This window comes from Schistocerca piceifrons, chromosome X (assembly GCF_021461385.2).
Source record: "Schistocerca piceifrons isolate TAMUIC-IGC-003096 chromosome X, iqSchPice1.1, whole genome shotgun sequence".
In the NCBI taxonomy this organism is placed as follows: Eukaryota; Metazoa; Arthropoda; class Insecta; order Orthoptera; family Acrididae; genus Schistocerca; species Schistocerca piceifrons.
The window spans coordinates 620,903,492-620,921,435 of NC_060149.1; the positions used below are offsets into that span (position 1 = coordinate 620,903,492).

Genomic DNA, 17,944 nt, shown 5'->3' on the forward strand with positions numbered 1-17,944 from the left:
GACGAAAGTGGCGGCTGAGCACACGATCATCACCAAACAACGTGCACAAGAGATCTTTCACGCGTCTAGCAATACTTCGTGTTGTTGTTTTTTTTGTTCTAATAAAACCCCATGTCATTCCAAGCATGTGTGTCAATTTTTACCTCTCCATCTACATTATTCCGTGGTTTATTAAGTTTTCAAATTTATACTGACTTTTTGATCACCCGGTATATCATAACTATAATATGTGTTATCACAGCTGGATTACATAAACAGAGAGGCAGTAGAAATGTTTCCTGGGGCTGACTAGACTGACAGACTAGCTAGCCTGAAGCTGTACTAGACAGGGACTAAGAGTAGAATGAATAGAATGTCTGAAGACTAAAAACAGACTGACTGAAATGGCGTGAACTTTGGCATTATAAAGACTCGCTCCAGGATATTACCGAACTTAGTTAATTTATAATAGTTTACAAATTCTATAGGTCAGAAAGTTCATTTTTATTGGCTACTGATTTTATCATTATATTTTCTTTGTATAATATTTCTCATGAGCAGCATCTATTACAATATGCAGTACTAATTTTGCCTACACAGTGGAAATCCTGAGTTTATGACCACATGATCCATCTTGCATGTAAAAATTTAGTTATTGAAAATGTAGTAATTTTTAATTAAGGACCCTTTCTCATTGATATGGGTGTGAATACATTCAGAAAAATCAGGCGATTAACATATACTGGAAATTTACAGTGGTTTGGCTAAAATTGGCACTGGAAGTTTGGACCAGCTGAAATCTTTACTTAATAAGATCTCTTAAACTAATTAAGTTTGGGTTAATGCAAATACATTACTGAAAACGGTAGAAATCGCTCTTTTATTTTAAAGTCGTCTTTCCTTCTGAACATACCTATGAGAACATAAGATTTTTCGTATAGGTAAATACACAGAATTTTGTAATGACAATACCATTTGATTGCCATTATTTCTGACAAAGCTAACTGCAACCAGAACAACAAACTGAATAATCTGAATAATAAAGTTTTGTGTACAGATTTATTTCTACAATATTGATAATTGGCATAATATGTGGTTACTGTAGGAGCAGGATCATTGGAATGTTGAAAAGAAAACTAGTGAAAATTTTATATTGACATCAATAAATGGTGTAGGAGTGCATACAAAGAAGCATGGTGGGCGTAAGCCTGCTTTGGTACACACTGCGTGGTGGATGGCTTCTTGCAAACTGGCCCTTACCACTCTCTCGTCCCCAATGCTGTTGGCTAATGATTGTAACAGCTTTGTGACTATTACCGTCCTGTCCAACACATCAATTCGAATCTGTATAATTCCTAGATCTTGATTCATGATGCCAACAGAGGATTCTATAACTGCCTTGTTACTTTTTGCTATTTCATTCACTCTGTCCATAGTACCATTTAGCTCCCAGATGTAATTGTCGTCCACAGTCCTGGAAAAAGTTTTCAATATACTTCCACCAACACCTAACAAACACCTCCTTTGCTGCTGCAAGATATGTGATACTGCATCTGTTGCCTGCTGCATTTCTGCCGTAACTGTTCATATGACATATGCAATTAATTGTATTCCCCCTCAAACTTCTCTGAATAAACACTTCCTCTCTGTATCTTTTCGTAACCCTGAAAACACATCCTCGAACCTTCTCATCTTGTTTCCCATCTCCCATGCATTAGATGTTAGTCCCAGCATACATTGGTGAATGGCGAGTACCACATCCTCTTGCCTGGTAAAAAGCATTCCACTTTCCAGCCACTGGTTCTGCAGCACTCTCACTGCACCATTGGTGAAGAGGTGAAATACTGCCGTGACTAGGATTCTTTCCTTCCATATCTCTGGTGCACAGTAATCTGGTAATAGGGAGCTGCAATTGCTTTCGCTCCTCCCTTTTTAAAGGTCTGGTGTCACCTGGCATAATTCTCTCAGTTATGTTTATAATGAAAGCTTGACATAAAACTCTAATAACTGCAGCTCACAAAAAAGCATATTCCATAAAATCTTTTTAAAACAAAATGTCACCTACTGATAACCACATAATACCATAGCTTAACTAATGTTACAGTTCAGCCGAACCTGCTACTTACATTACAACATAACATGAAGTTTACAAAATATTCCTCCTTATTTCCTCAACCTGAATCCATATGGTATTTCATGCAGGGTCATGCACTTACCTTTTTTCTTACTTTCTTTTATGTCCTCCTTAGCAGTGGATGACGGTGCTAATGGCTATGAATCAGAAGCGCCCTGAAATGATTGTAGGTGTCTGGCATGAACTATCATTGTCCTAGTTGGCAAACGAAGCCTGATGTTGACTAGTGTTGGTGATAATGTTTCTACTACTCGGTACAGTCCCTGATGCCTTGTAACAAACTTTTTCATTTTGCCTTTTGGGATATATAGGCTCCATAATGTTACCCATGGCCCTATCCTATACTGCTGATATAGTCTGTGTGCATTTTCTTATTAACCCCTGGCATTCCAGGGCCTTGGTGATCTGACCTCTTCACACATCTCCATACTTCCCTTAGTGTCTTGGCAAAATTACAAACCAACTTCCTGTCCTTTCTGATTTTTTTGTCAGACCATACAGGGTGGCAAAGGCATCTTCCTTCCATATACCTCATAATGGGATAACCCAGTAATAGTGTGAACCTTCAACTTGTAAGATGCTGTGACAATTGGCAAAGAGTGTATCCAAATCATTCTGGTGAGATTTTATGTAGTAACTCAACATACTATCAACAGTGTGATGCGCACACTCTCTTCTATCATTAGTCCACAGGTGCAATGGATTCATGATTTCCAGACCTATAGCAGACAGTTATGTTATATAGTCCGACGTGAAATTTCTCCCTTGGTCTGTGATTACTGCTTCAGATACACCAAACGTGAGCAACCTGTTGTTGACCATGGCTTGTGCCACCATAGCTGTTTGCTAGTTCGGAATGGTGCTCATTTCTTTCTACCATGAGAAGTGGTCATTCTGGAATTCGGTTAAATGGACCTAGGATATCCATTCCAATCCTTTAAAAAATTTAGTTGCCTCCAGTAACATGTGAAATGGTAATTGTTTATGGTTCATGTCTGCTTGTTGTGCACTTTTTACACAATTTCATACGTACTGGTCTGTGTCTTTCTTCCCTGTCTTTCACCAGCACTGTTTTGCTACCTTTCAGTTTTGTTGCCCTACAACCTCCATGCCCAGGTAGTGTGAGATTGCGTGTTTCTTTTAACACTTCTTCCTTGAGTTTTGCTGGTACTACTATGCATGCCTCCCAACCTAGTTGACTTATGTAATAGGCCATCACACATGCTGAACTACAGTTGTGTCGTGTACTGCTTGCAGTAGGCATCAGCAGCATGCACTGTCTGACTCCCAGCAAGACTATGACCTAATGACTGCACTACATTCCTGCTCAAACCATCCATGTTTTTGTGTTCTTGCCTGGCTTATGTGAAACTTCATAGTCAAATTCTCCCTGTCTCAAAGGCTAACTTGGTGAGGCTGCTAGAAGGATCCTTTAAAAATAATAACCATTTTAGAGCTGTATGATCAGTTACCACCCTGAATTTCTTTCCATACAAATAACACCAAAATTATGTCATTCTGTACATCAAGCTGAGCATTTCTTTTTCTGTCATGGAATAGTTCCTTTCTGCCTTATTCAGTTGTTGCAAAGCATAAGCCACAGGATGTTCTTCACCATTCACTACATCACAGTGCCTGACGGGAAGCATCACATACAGCACAAACTCCTTCTGATAGTCTGAGAAAATCAAAACTGAGCCCAATGTCAAAGTTTTTCTCACCCTCCTTTGTCCACTAGATTTTCATGCCTTTTTTCAGTTGTTGCTTAAGTGGCTGTGCAACATCTGTGGACTCCTTTACAAATTTGCAATAGTAATTGGCTATCTCCAGAAATGATTGTCGCTCCTTACTTGTCTTAGGAACCAGAGAAGCCCATACTGCTTGTACTTACCTTGCTTATTGAATACATGTCCTAAGTAACCAATTTCCTCTGAAGCAGAATGACAGTTCTGCATGCTTAACGTAAGATGTGCTGTACATAACCTCTTAAAAACCTCTCTTAACCATTTTATATGCTCCCTCGTATTCATCGAGAAGACAGTTTTATCATTGGAGTGCACCATGTGTTTCCGAGGTTTCAACCCCCTTAGTACCCAGTCCAGCAACTGCTGAAATGTTGCTGGTGCATTCCTTAACCCAAATAGCACCTTCCAGAATTGGTAATGGCCCCAGGGGACCAAGAAGGCTGTCTTAGGTTGGACGTCTGGAACCATCTCTAACTAATATGACCCACTTCTTAAACTTATGGTTGAGAAGTACTGCCACTGTCTCAACTTTTTGATGATCTCCACAATATTGGGTATTGGGTAACTCTATGCTACCATTATACTATTAAGATGTTGATAGTCACACCAAAATCCAGAATCTTCTGCTGTGTTTGTTGTCATGACCATGACGGCACTCCACATGGCCTAGTTATTTCATTGTCTCTCTGTTAGGTAATGAAATCCTTCATAATTGGCTGTATGTACTGACGTATACAATAAAGTTTCTGATCTGCCAGTGCTTTTTTCAGTTTTGGAATTCAATGTAAATTTTATGGGCATCACCGGAATAAAATAAATACTTGAACTTGAATAGCAGTTTTTCCATCTCCTCCCTTTCCATTCCTTTCAGATGCTCTACTTTCTTATGTAATGCATATTTAGTGGTAGCCTGAGTGTGAACATGATTCACATTTTACATGTCCCAATCCTTCTCCTCTAGGATGTCGAAATTTGTTACTAACCGTTTCTCTGTTATCTTTACCTCATTGGTGCCAAAATTATCCATATTCACCAGTTTCGCACTATCTCTCTCTTTTTCGTGCAGTGTGATTCTGCTCACAAAACAATGTGACCTGTGCAATATACACTACATGATAAACAGTATCCTGACACCCCAAAAATATACATTTTTCATATTAGGTGCATTGTGCTGCCATTTACTGCTAGGAACTGCATATCAGCAACCTCAGTAGTCATTAGCCATTGTGAGAGAGCAGAATGGGATGCTCCATGGAACTCACAGACTTCGAACATGGTCAGGTGATTGGGTGTCACTTGTGTCATATGTCTGTACACGAGATTTCCACACTCCTAAACATCCCATGTCCACTGTTTCTGATGTGATAGTTAAGTGGAAACATGAAGGGACACGTACAGCACAAATGCGTACAGGCTGACCTTGTCTGTAGACTGACAGAGACCCCCGACAGTTGAAAAGGGTCATAATGTCCAATAGGCAGACATCTATCCAGACCACCACACAGGAATTCCAATACATAGTGTGGCAATCCAATGGCAGGGTGTGGGTATGGCGAATGCCTGGTGAACGTCATCTGCCGGTGTGTGTAGTGCCAACAGTAAAATGTGGAGGCGGTGGTGTTATGGTGTGGTCGTGTTTTTCATGGAGGGGCTAGCATCCCTTATTGTTTTCCATGGCACTATCACAGCACAGGCCTATACTGATGTTTTAAGCACCTTCTTGCTTCCCACTGTTGAAGAACAATTCAAGGACGGCGATTGCATCTTTCAACACGATTGAGCACCTGTTCATAATGCACGGCCTGTGGTGAAGTGGTTACACAACAATAACATCCCTGTAATGGACTGGCCTGCACAGAGACCTGACTTGAATCCTATAGAACACCGTTGGGATGTTTTGGAACACCACCTTTGTGCCAGGCTTCACCAATCGACATCGATACCTCTCCGCAGTGCAGCACTCCGTGAAGAATGGGCAGCCATTCCCCAAGAAACCTTCCAGCCGCTGACTGAACGTATGCCTGCGAGAGTGGAAACTGTCATCAAGGCTAAGGCCGTATTGAATTCCAGCATTACCGATGGAGGGCACCATGAAGTTGTAAGTCATTATCAGCCAAGTGTCCGGATACTTTTGATCACATTGTGTATCACTCTCTTCTATAGTGGCTCTATTGAGCATAACATATCAGCAGACAGCTCAGGTTCTACAGTCACCCAAAGCAACTTTCTGGTGCCAGCCAGCACACTATGAAGCAAATCAAGCCTTAATATTTCTGTCAACAATTTAAGTGGTTTGCCCCTTAAGACAGATGAACCTGGCAACAGTACTTCACTGGCCATAGTCTCCTCCAGCTAGAATGTTGTTCCTCTAATTTCCAGTGTACATCACCAAAGGTCAATTTTGGCATGATGTTTTAACAGAAAGTTAGCCCCAGGATCATACAGTAGACCTCATTTATACAAGGCACTATTTATGTACATTGCTTAAACTGAACCATCCCAACCTGAAAATTTAATACTGCTAAACCTAATGACTTTACATCAGTGTCTCCCACCCCATGCAATCTATAAAGCAGTGCATTCAGTTGCTTCCAATCCACGAGTTCCAGACTTACCAATGACACATGCATCCCTGTGTCCAAGAAAACTCGTGTTTTTTGCCTTCCACAATTCCCACTATACCATATTCCACCTACACAAAAGTATTTGTAGCACCAAAATTTAGCAGTGATACCAGTCATCAGTGTGCATGTTGGGAGGGAATTCCCTCTTGTGTTTAACTCCTGTGCACTTCCCCGTATCTATATCTTTCGTTACTTCTACAATCTCGTTGTTGATGTCCACCTACACTGTTCTTATGCCATTGAGGTTGCTGACACTGCCACAGGAGATGCCACGAATGCCCATGCCTATCATGTTACATTAATGGAAAATACCCCTCGTGAATCACGTTACCCCTGTTGATATGTCAATCTCTTCAAATTCCATAGCTGATCTGACAGCTGAGTATATGTCATTTGGGGTACCTGTCCGAACCCTTGTTGACACATCAGATGACAGGCCCTTCAAGAATGCATCTAATGCCCCATGTTCCAATTCTTGGTGCATAATCGTATTTGCCTCATCACTCATATGTTTTCCATTAATTTTCCATATCCTGCTGGCACAGCTTTCCACTGTTTCACTAAGCCCCTTTGTAACACCACTCAATTGTGTACAGAAAAACTTTATGCTATTTTTATTTAGGGCCTATATCATTGCAGAAGGCATTGTTTCAACTGATCAAGAATTTGTGTGTTTCTCAACCCCTCCAAACATCTGACAAAGCTGTTTACCTCCTCTATCAACCATAATTTTGCTATGTGCAATAATTGATAATCTGACCAGTCTCTGATCTTCCAGTTGATTCCAGGTCATCCAGGAAAGACATTACATACTTAGCTGTCTTGCCAGAAAAGGGAGTGATTAAATTGATAGTGGCTGGATCTCTCTGAGGACTAGGCTCTTTGATCAGTGCTAACTGCTCTTCTTTATTGACAAGTTACCCAAGTAATCCCAAATTCTCTGCTTTCAACCACACTACCTCATTAAGAAAAAACCACAATGCTTCTTGAAACTTACTGGCAGATTAAAACTGTTGAAACTTACTGGCAGATTAAAACTGTGTGCCGGACCGAGACTCGAACTAGGGATCTTTGCCTTTCGGGGGCAAGTGCTCTACCATCTGAGCTACCCAAGCACAACTCTTGCCCTGTGTTACAAGGTTCTGTTATCATCTGCTCCAGGAGTAGTGTTGTTGAGACTCTTGTGTCTTCAGAAGATCTATGTGATTAGAAAATAGGACACAGGATGCATTTCAGACAAGGTACAGGGTTTTTCTTTTTCCTACATGTGCTTGCTCTCCAGTCTTGCAGATAATCTCAGTGAAAAGTGGTCAAACACATGCACTCCAATAACTATTTGGCTGTTTGTAGATACCTAAGTGATTGAGCAGTGTGCAAAAGGAAACCACCAAAAGAGTGGTTCGGCAAGGATGTCTTAATACTGTACAGCCAACTGACTGTATTTGAACACCATAGCACCATTGAAGAGTGAGTGGATCACATTGCAAAAGCTGCTGACATATCCTCAATAGTTTTCAGACCAGCTACATAGACATCATGTTCCCTGGTGATGTGAGGATTGCTTCTTCACAATCATTATTAGGCATGCACCTCTGTGAAACTTCAAATGCAGAGAATCTTATAGCCCTTCAGGGTGTGAGGGCAAAAGCCCAATAAACAATTGAGGAGAGCAAAATGGTCATGGTGAGTTTCTCAGCTCCAAAGCATTCGGTGGACCCATGACCCTTTAGTGAGCCCCTCTGGTGGTTCATGAGTCTTTTGTGAGTATGTTCATGGTGAGCATTGTGCCCCAGGCTATTGCAACACCTCCTTCCTTCCTTGTACTACAATCTCCCATCTCTGACTATCGTTACTTCTCTTACTTTTGAACCCATGGTGGCAGTCCTTGGAGTTTTTGATTCTTTCATTTACCCATTTCTCTTTTTACTTTTCATCATAAACTATGTGGTTTGTGTTATTTTTGGTCCCCTTTCGAGTTTGACCTCAACTTTTCAAAATTTTTCCTGTAGTGTGGACTGGTTGTGGAAGGACACCTTTAGAAGAAGCAACTTTTGTATGGTAAGAGTATACTCTATGCCCAGTAACTAAGTTGACTCAAAAAGCCAACATGGTAGTCAGACTGTTGTGGTGAGGTTGTCATGTACCTTCTCAGTAGAGCCACTAGAAAACACAGAGATATCATTTCTGACAACAGAACTAACAGCTTCCCACATATGCCAAGGAGCAGATGCCAACCTTCTTGGTGCACTGGGATTCAGGGTAATGGCCATCATGCCAAATGACCCTTACTGCGGTGGAGTGGTGCCACTGGTACAGTCCTTGACTGGAATAGGTGGCATCAGGGCAAACGTTTCGCTGATTAAATGAATCACATTAACCTAGAACAATGGCCATAGTGGTGTGGATGTCTCAGTGGACAGAGAGACATGCTTTAATGCAAAAACTTACCCCAATTACGTTCCCATTCTAGCAATGCCAGGGATAACTGACAAGCCTAGAGAAACAAAGCCTACAAACTCCTTCAGTACATAGTATGGTCTGGAACTGATTGAGATTCCTATGCAACAACAAAACTGTTAGACTTTCTCAAACATACTGAGGGTAATTGTAGGGAGGTAGATGCATCGGGAAAAAATGAGAAATTGATCCTTGCTTATTGAAACATCAACATCTACACAATCAAAAGCACTGGTGAAATGTGAGAAACTGGGAGACATTTCTGAGGCTTCTGTAGTGGTGCAGCTGGAAACACATTGACAGTCACTGGCACCATCACTGGGGAGGGCATCATCCAAGGTGCCCTCCTCCCTACAAAAAGCAGAAGTGCAAAGTCACACAAGTCACTGGATGAATGAGCCACAGGTGGTGGGTCACAGGACAGACTATTCATCGTCCATTCCAGAGCGTAAAGACAACAAACTCTCACACAGTCTCAAACACCAGAGAGACAAAACGAAAGAAACAGAGAAATAAAAAGAAGAAAACCCAAATGGAAACAGATCTGGCAGTTCTTACCAAACCCCTTTTTACATATTACAGTATCTACAATAACAATAGCCATGTATTGGGAAAGATAAGGTTGTGAAGGAAGTTTCTGGCCGACAGCATGAGGTCAAGGTTATAAGGTCAATATGTTGTAAAAATATTTTTGTTACCAGTAAGTCAGATATATGTACAATATTTAACAATCATTCTCAAAGTATAGCAGGTGAATTAATGAAAACTCAGTTTCTACTGATTTAACTCTCATGGAAAATGGCTTTACAAGACTTCTATCTGAAATACACCTCTGTGATTCTGACAAGGGAGAGACTGAGTCAATAATTAAATTGCTGAAGACTGTCACAGATATGAAGAGGTATGTAGTAGGATACTAAAGCGCTGTGCTGCATACGTTAGCCCAGCACTTTACCACATTTGTAATTTTTCCATTAGGAATGGTTAGTTTCCTGAATGATTAAAGTACTCAATGGTAGCTGTACGAGGGTGACTCCTAAAGAATTGCACACTATTTTTTTTTAAAATCCATCTTTTATTCTACATGTTTGAAAGTTTTACAGTGTGTAGATACATCCTTTAGGAACAATATTTTCATTTCTCCACATAATTTGGTCTCAGGGGTCAGTGCAGGGCCTGCTGGTGCCTTCTAATATGACAGTTGATTCTAAAATATTCCGCAATCTCAGGAATCTGTCTGATGATGTCACAACCCGACCATTGCGTCAATACATATAAAGAGTTTGGCTTGCTGAGTATGTTCTGAGTTTGTAACAGTTTTCTGAGTTGTTAAAGTCTCTGATGAAGACTCCAGCAATAGAAAATATAAGCAATATTGCAAATACTGGCTTTGAAAGCCTACATTGTATGTTAGATGTATCTGTGTCTAATCGAAATTTAATTGTTTTGTTAGCTAATCTTATGTGGACGAAAAGTTTGTTCTTCTCTCTGTGGACTGCTGTAGACGTTGTGCCAGTTGCACTGGCTCAACCATCAAAACATGCACTTGCTGAGAGCTGCGCAGTAGCCATGTGGTAGACTTGCACCGTGACTGGCAGCATTGTAAACAGATGATGTGGCTATGACCTTGCTTATCACAATTGAAACACTGTGCTTCATGACAAGGACAAACTTGTGTATTATGATTATAAAGACAATGAGTACAATACTTCTTCACATTTTCTGAAGTACACACTGTGTACTATGTGACTGAAAGATTTTACCTTACTTTTTTGAGCGCTGTTTTTATTCATTTTAACATGAACTGGAGACTGATTGCTTTGTGCACAAGTAACAAGGGAACTAGAAGGGGCCTCAAAATTAACTTCAGCTGTGTCCACAATACTTTGGGACTCTACAATGACAAAACTGTTTTCAGTTCTGGCTGGAAATTTTAGGATATCAGTGCATACTCATGTGTCTGATACATTCTGTCTGATTGCATCATGTAGCATAATATCGTTATAACTTTGTAGAATACTTGAACCTACTATGTCTTGTTAACCCTCTAAGTTCTGCAACCCACTGTTTCAGTGACTGTTCAGGGTGCTTGTTAAGGCAAGAAAATTAAAATCTCACTGCAGCAACATGACTCAGTGCCTTGTAATGTTCGTCAGATTTTCTAACAAGTTTCCCCTAGTCAACATCATCTGGACAAGAGTCGGGAAACAACTTTTTACACAGGTGATAGATGTCGGCTCTGAGAGTTGACAAAAAGAACACAATGTGCGTGATACCTTTAATGCTGTATGCAGTGAAGTATGCTTCTAGTTTAGCATGATATTCAGACTGTCCTCTTCCTTGCTGTTAAAGTGATGAAACTTGGGTGCAGCAACTGGCTGTGGTGCTGCTTGTTGCAACAGTAAGCTCATCAGGTATTGAACATGGAGCAGCAGTTGTTCAATCTGCTGTGCATGAAACTGAACAACTTTGTTTAGTCATGGGGCTCAGACATTGTTAAACACTGTATGTTTGGTACAACACACAAAAATATGTTTGCCACTGAGACTAATGAAACACTGTCTTGGAACACACATGATAAAATCATTGCTGCCATGGCACTAACATGACACTATATTGGAAAACACGTGAGAACATCATCACCACCATTTTTGTATATCCTGTAGCAACTTAGATGACAGTTAAATAGTTTTACTCCTGAAGGAGGTCAAGTGATTACTACAACACATATAAAGATTACCACTTCACTTTAGTAAAACTCTTTTATACAAAATACTTAACTTGGATGCAATTTATGTATATGTGAATGACAATATATATTTTAGTACAGTTGCTGAACACAATGATAACTGTTTACTATTTTAAATAGCACTGAATGATGGTCAAACATCACTGTAAATTTGACAGTAACCTTTGGTTCACAGTGCTGACTGATGATATTCTCACTGCCAGATCTGAGCTATGTTGGTGATGCTATCAGACTGGGCTATCAAATAATGGGGCAAGCAGTGCTGCACTCTCATGTAAGTAGATTTCCAGCAGTGGTGGTGTACCAAACCACTGGAGGGTGTGTCTTGGCTGACATTTTTCTTTATGGCTTTGTGTGGCAGTGACTGTCCTTAGCTTTTGGTTCTGTCATGAGATATCAACTTTGCTATGGAACCTTACTCTTTGGGTGACACCACAGCTGTTGCACATAAAGCAGTTCAGGATGAACTTTTTGGGGAAATTAAAGTCCATACACTTCCCTGGAAGAAATTCTTGGCTACAGATCAACAGGTTCTAGCAGTATTTTACCAGTCACGGATTTTAACCTGGTTCAACTATGGCAGTCTTGCTTACAGTTCAGCACCTCCTCCTGTTTGAGACCATCTAGACCCTGTGCTCTACCTTGCGATTGAAAACAGGGCTAACAGTAGCAGCGAGGCTAAAAGACATGCATCAGGATCACTTTTTTTCCGTTGACAACATGCCTGCCTATCCCACAGACAGAGCTTTCTTCATGGTGTATTCCTTGCCTTGTAGTGTGAATTGACTCTCAATGTGGCATCAAGGGTTACACAGATGCTAATATCCATAGTTTTAGCTTCAGTTCAGTTCTCCCCATCCACACTATTTTTAGTTAGATATATATACTTATGGCTTGAAGGATGGATGAGATAGTTGGCTTTGCATTTGTCGACAAAAACATTTATGAATGATAATGCAGTTTCTACACAGTAGTACGAGTAGCAGCATACGCACATCTCACTGGTATAATATACTTTTCTATCCAGTGACTCCCTCAGTGGTTCAAAAGTTACTCACATTGTCATCCACTGGTCTACACCATTCAAAATCTTTTATACAACCACCACAGTACAGAAACCCCCATTGTATTTCTCTAAACACTGAACAACATAAACATCCCAGGCAATGATTGTGCAAACTGGCATCATTGCTCTGCATAAGCTAAGGAAGCCCCAATGGATCTGCAGCCAATACAGAAACCAGTGGCTAACTTAAAGGTGTATCTTAGATGGCACATCGTACAAAACTGAGATGAAGAAAAGATGACAGTTGGGTGACCAACATTTACCCAACTCATACTGAACAATAGAAGCCTCCACCATGCGGCTTTTCGCGGATGATGCTGTAGTATACTGAGAAGTTGTAGCATTAGAAAATTGTAGCGAAATGCAGGAAGATCTGCAGCGGATCGCCACTTGGTGCAGGGAGTGGCAACTGACTCTTAACATAGACAAATGTAATGTATTGCGAATACATAGAAAGAAGGATCCTTTATTGTATGAGTATATGATAGCAGAACAAACACTGGTAGCAGTTACTTCTGTAAAATATCTGGGAGTATGCGTGCGGAACGATTTGAAGTGGAATGATCATATAAAATTAATTGTTGGTAAGGCGGGTACCAGGTTGAGATTCATTGGGAGAGTCCTTAGAAAATGTAGTCCATCAACAAAGGAGGTGGCTTACAAAACACTCGTTCGACCTATGCTTGAGTATTGCTCATCAGTGTGGGATCCATACCAGAGCGGGTTGACAGAGGAGATACAGAAGATCCAAAGAAGAGCGGCGCGTTTCGTCACAAGGTTATTTGGTAAGCGTGATAGCATTACGGAGATGTTTAACAAACTAAAGTGGCAGACTCTGCAAGAGAGATGCTCTGCATCGCGGTGTAGCTTGCTGTCCAGGTTTTGAGAGGGTACGTTTCTGGATGAGGTATCGAATATATTGCATCCCCCTACTTACACCTCCCGAGGAGATCACGAATGTAAAATTAGAGAGATTCGAGTGCGCACGGAGGCTTTCCTGCAGTCGTTCTTCCCGCGAACCATACGTGACTGGAACAGAAAAGGGAGGTAATGACAGTGGCACTCAAAGTGCCCTCCGTCACACACCGTTGGGTGGCTTGTAGAGTATAAATGTAGATATAGATGTGAAAGTGGAACTTGTCACATTACCCCTCTTGAAAGGAATCTGTTGTCTTCCATGTCATCCATATAGGTCATACCTACCTCAGTTTACATGCAGAATGACCTCGATAGTTCACCATATCCATGAAGTATGTCCAGACTCATATCAACAGTTACGCCTTTAGTCTGCAAACTGAAGAGCATGGCAGATCTGTAGGTAGATTATTTCTTGACAAATCGTTACCACAGACCCTGACAAATTACACAGTGAAAGCAATCTAGACTTTTACCTTCTTATTGGAAAGCGGATATTGCCACTTGATTTGTTGAAACACTCATTTCAGTGATTGACTTACAAGACGGAGTTAGGGAGGGGACACCTAATGCCCCTCATTTTGCCCCAGGGGGATCCTTACCCATGCACACCCCTGCCCAGAGATAAATTAAAAAACTTATCTCCCAATACTCGAAATATGTGTGTATATTATTTTTTCTTATGGGTAAAATATTCCGGAGGTAAAATAGTCCCCCATTCGGATCTCCGGGCGGGGACTACTCAAGAGGACGTTGTTATCAGGAGAAAGAAAACTGGCGTTCTACGGATCGGAGCGTGGAATGTCAGATCACTCAATCGGGCAGGTAGGTTAGAAAATTTAAAAAGGGAAATGGATAGGTTAAAGTTAGATATAGTGGGAATTAGTGAAGTTCGGTGGCAGGAGGAACAAGACTTTTGGTCCGGTGAATACAGGGTTATAAATACAAAATCAAATAGGGGTAATGCAGGTGTAGGTTTAATAATGAATAAAAAAATAGGAGTGCGGGTTAGCTACTACAAACAGCATAGTGAACGCATTATTGTGGCCAAGATAGACACAAAGCCCATGCTTACTACAGTAGTACAAGTTTATATGCCAACTAGCTCTGCAGATGATGAAGAAATAGATGAAATGTATGACGAGATAAAAGAAATTATTCAGGTAGTGAAGGGAGACGAAAATTTAATAGTCATGGGTGACTGGAATTCGTCAGTAGGAAAAGGAAGAGAAGGAAACATAGAAGGTGAATATGGATTGGGGGGAAGAAATGAAAGAGGAAGCCGTCTGGTAGAATTTTGCACAGAGCATAACTTAATCATAGCTAACACGTGGTTCAAGAATCGTAAAAGAAGGTTGTTTACATGGAAGAATCCTGGAGATACTAAAAGGTATCAGATAGATTATATAATGGTAAGACAGAGATCTAGAAACCAGGTTTTAAATTGTAAGACATTTCCAGGGTCAGATGTGGATTCTGACCACAATCTATTGGTTATGAACTGCAGATTGAAACTGAAGAAGCTGCAAAAAGGTGGGAATTTAAGGAGATGGGACCTGGATAAACTGAAAGAACCAGAGGTTGTAGAGAGTTTCAGGGAGAGTATAAGGGAACAATTGTCACAAATGGTGGAAAGAAATACAGTAGAAGAAGAATGGGTAGCTCTGAGGGATGAAGTAGTGAAGGCAGCAGAGGATAAAGTAGGTAGAAAGACGAGGGCTAGTAGAAATCCTGGGGTAACAGAAGAAATATTCAATTTAATTGATGAAAGGAGAAAATATAAAAACGCAGTAAATGAAGCAGGCAAACAGGAATACAAACGTCTCAAAAATGAGATCGACAGGAAGTGCAAAATGGCTAAACAGGGATGGCTAGAGGACAAATGTAAGGATGTAGAGGCTTGTCTCACTAGGGGTAAGATAGATACTGCCTACAGGAAAATTAAAGAGACCTTTGGAGAGAAGAGAACCACTTGTATGAATATCAAGAACTCAGATGGCAACCCAGTTCTAAGCAAAGAAGGGAAGGCAGAAAGGTGGAAGGAGTATATAGAGGGTTTATACAAGGGCGATGTACTTGAGCACAATATTATGGAAATGAAAGAGGATGTAGATGAAGACGAAATGGGAGATAAGATACTGCGTGAAGAGTTTGACAGAGCACTGAAAGACCTGAGTCGAAACAAGGCCCCGGGAGTAGACAACATTCCATTAGAACTACTGATGGCCTTGGGAGAGCCAGTCATGACAAAACTCTACCATCTGGTGAGCAAGATGTATGAGACAGGCGAAATACCCTCAGAGTTCAAGAAGAATATAATAATTCCAATCCCAAGAAAGCAGGTGTTGACAGATGTGAAAATTACCGAACTATCAGTTTAATAAGTCACAGCTGCAAAATACTAATGCGAATTCTTTACAGACGAATGGAAAAACTGGTAGAAGCGGACCTTGGGGAAGATCAGTTTGGATTCCGTAGAAATGTTGGAACACGTGAGGCAATACTAACCTTACGACTTATCTTAGAAGAAAGATTAAGAAAAGGCAAACCTACGTTTCTAGCATTTGTAGACTTAGAGAAAGCTTTTGACAATGTTAACTGGAATACTCTCTTTCAAATTCTGAAGGTGGCACGGGTAAAATACAGGGAGCGAAAGGCTATTTACAATTTTTGCAGAAACCAGATGGCAGTTTTAAGAGTCGAGGGACATGAAAGGGAAGCAGTGGTTGGGAAAGGAGTGAGACAGGGTTGTAGCCTCTCCCCGATGTTATTCAATCTGCATACTGAGCAAGCAGTAAAGGGAACAAAAGAAAAATTCGGAGTAGGTATTAAAATTCACGGAGAAGAAGTAAAAACTTTGAGGTTCGCTGATGACGTTGTAATTCTGTCAGAGACAGCAAAGGACTTGGAAGAGCAGTTGAACGGAACAGACAGTGTCTGGAAAGGAGGATATAAGATGAACATCAACAAAAGCAAAACGAGGACAATGGAATGTAGTCAAATTAAATCGGGTGATGCTGAGGGAATTAGATTAGGAAATGAGACACTGAAAGTAGTAAAGGAGTTTTGCTATTTAGGGAGCAAAATAACTGATGATGGTCGAAGTATAGAGGATATAAAATGTAGACTGGCAATGGCAAGGAAAGCGTTTCTGAAGAAGAGCAATTTGTTAACATCGAGTATAGATTTAAGTGTCAGGAAGTCGTTTCTGAAAGTATTTGTATGGAGTGTAGCCATGTATGGAAGTGAAACATGGACGATAACTAGTTTGGACAAGAAGAGAATAGAAGCTTTCGAAATGTGGTGCTACAGAAGAGTGCTGAAGATAAGGTGGGTAGATCACGTAACTAATGAGGAGGTATTGAATAGGATTGAGGAGAAGAGAAGTTTGTGGCACAACTTGACTAGAAGAAGGGATCGGTTGGTAGGACACGTTTTGAGGCATCAAGGGATCACAAATTTAGCATTGGAGGGCAGCGTGGAGGGTAAAAATCGTAGAGGGAGACCAAGAGATCAATACACTAAGCAGATTCAGAAGGATGTAGTTTGCAGTAGGTACTGGGAGATGAAGAAGCTTGCACAGGATAGAGTAGCATGGAGAGCTGCATCAAACCAGTCTCAGGACTGTAGACCACAACAACAACATCACCCATACGAAAAAGAATGTTTTTTTCCTGTTTGATGGTATGCTTTGGCTGTAGTATCAAACCATCATGACCTGGGAATCCATCCAAACTTCCATAACTACATTTTTCACTCTTTATTAATTCTTTACTAATCTGAGAGATTTATCCAGTGGCCCCAATCCAAGAGCTCTCCAATACCAGTGATCCATCTGTGCCGTACAATAATCTTACAATTTCCCAGCTGCAGACGTTATATCAACCCACTTGTGCTGTGCAATGATCATATCATTTTCGCAGCTACAGGTGCTTTATCAGCCCCACATGTGCTGCATAATAATCCTAACATCTTCCCAGCCACAGGGGGCTATAACAGCCCCACTGGTGCTGTCCCTATTTCTTCCTCGACTATATGTGCTGTATCAACCCCATATATGCCATACATTAAAAAATCCCTTTAATTCCATTACTTCTACATATCTTCCAACACCTGATGGATTTTCCCACTATGTCACTTCTTTCACTTGGTTTGCTATTGGTGATGGATCTGCTGGTATCATGAACATTACTTCTTGAGGAAATTGAAGCAGTTTAATTGGTGACAACCATCTTGCAACCATGTGGTATCTCAGTGTTTTTGCTGGTCTGGGAC

The 17,944-nt window shown here is 40.8% G+C and overlaps 1 protein-coding gene across 5 annotated transcripts in view; it reads left to right on the forward strand.

The window, feature by feature from the left end:
• LOC124721852 (tRNA:m(4)X modification enzyme TRM13 homolog) overlaps window positions 1–17,944 on the forward strand; it is a 146,061-nt gene that overhangs the window by 11,603 nt on the left and 116,514 nt on the right. For 2 of the 5 annotated variants that reach the window (XM_047246986.1, XM_047246988.1), the window contains exon 2: window positions 11,864–11,962. The exons of the other annotated variants lie outside the window; for them this stretch is intronic. The gene's annotated coding sequence lies outside the window, so the exon portion shown is untranslated. The remainder of the gene's footprint in view (window positions 1–11,863; window positions 11,963–17,944) is intronic. 5 annotated transcript variants of the gene reach the window in all.